Raw genomic sequence first — 1,618 nt, forward strand, 5'->3', positions numbered from 1 at the left:
GCTGCCTGGCCTGCTGTGTTCCTCCAGCTCTACATTTGTTATCTCTGACTCCAGCATTGGCAGTTCTTACTATCTCTGAATCAGTATATCTGTTTCTGTTTATCACAGTACTGAAGTGGTGAAGTGTTGAAATGTTTCCTTTCTCCTCTCTTAAGCCTGAGTGAAAGCCACTGCCCTTTCCTTCACAAATATGAGCCAGAAGGTCCTCAGTGTGATTCCCAATGCATGCTGATCTAGCTAAGCACACTGGGGCAAAAGTTTGGGCACAAGAATTGGCCCCAATACCTCGGGATAAAGAGCAGTAAAATTAGCCAAGGTTCCTGTACCTAGTGGCTATACAACAAATCCCTCAATAAGTATCATGTGACTAAGTATGGAATCAGCAGGCAAGAAAGGAACTATAAGTTGTGCATCCCAATTTTCAGTGCACCACCACACTTATATCCTGGGTACTGAAATAAAACCATGCTCCACAAAATGATTTTGGCAGGATATCTGGAAATAGTTTGATTCTACTAAATAGACCACAAAGCATAATGAAAGGAAAATACAAAAGAAGTAAAACATTTACAGGGGTGCAACAACAATGTTGCCATCATGAAATCCTAAACAATATGAAAACACCTAAATGGAAATCAGCTCCACAAAGTTTTTTTAAACGATAATATATAAATAACTACTTATTCTTGAACTATTTAGACTTAAATTCATCTGTGAAGGTGTGAGATATAACTGCCTAGTTATATTATTGTTTCACCACAGATATATCAACTAAGACTTTGTTGTTTAATCATGTCAGAACTTGCTAACACGCTCAGCAGCTCCTCAAAACTAAAATCAATCATTACAGTGATTGCCATTTCATCCTGAATTATGAATATGGATTATTTTTCTGACCCAGCAGCACAATGATGTCTCAAAAAGAATTAACAGAAGGAAGATAAATTGGACATCTACTGCCACATGCAGCAGTTTCCTAAACACAAGGATAGGGATACAAACGTTGGTGGAACAGTATCATTGGGAAACAGGCATTAATATTCCTGTAATAATCTGTACAGTTCATAAAAGATTTATTTTGGTGTTTCTAAATTAGTGAGTCATGTGTTCACTTTTGAGGCAGGGAGTTGGAAAATTTCCAGGCTCAGTGCACCCACCACAGGAGAACGTGCTTGCAAAGACAGGATTTTTTTCTACAGCAGCAGAGGGTAACTGGATGTGGGCCCAATTCACTAGGAAGAGATTGGAGTCAGCCACAAGAGCAGTTGGGTGCCAAGTCAAAGCCGTTTAAAAGGCCTGTCTCTGTGTTTTCGATCTTCATCTCAGTTACAATAAACCAATGAGAGGTAGAACAGTGGTCTAGCCTTCACTCCCACATTCCCTACACATTCCCCATGCCACTAATGTCCCTACACCCACTCATGGGCCCTGATACTTTCAATGCCAACCTTTGGCACTTCCATGTCCATTCACCCACTATGCACTCTATAATGATTCAGTGAAATCTATAGTATTGATAGTATGCGTGAGAAAGCTTCTGGTTTTGGAGAAGAAAAGCAACTCATTCAAAGGAATTGCTTTTACTACAACTCTATGTAAATCTCAAATTATCCAGATT

The sequence above is a fragment of the Rhincodon typus genome, chromosome 22, assembly GCF_021869965.1.
Source record: "Rhincodon typus isolate 14 chromosome 22, sRhiTyp1.1, whole genome shotgun sequence".
In the NCBI taxonomy this organism is placed as follows: domain Eukaryota; kingdom Metazoa; phylum Chordata; class Chondrichthyes; order Orectolobiformes; family Rhincodontidae; genus Rhincodon; species Rhincodon typus.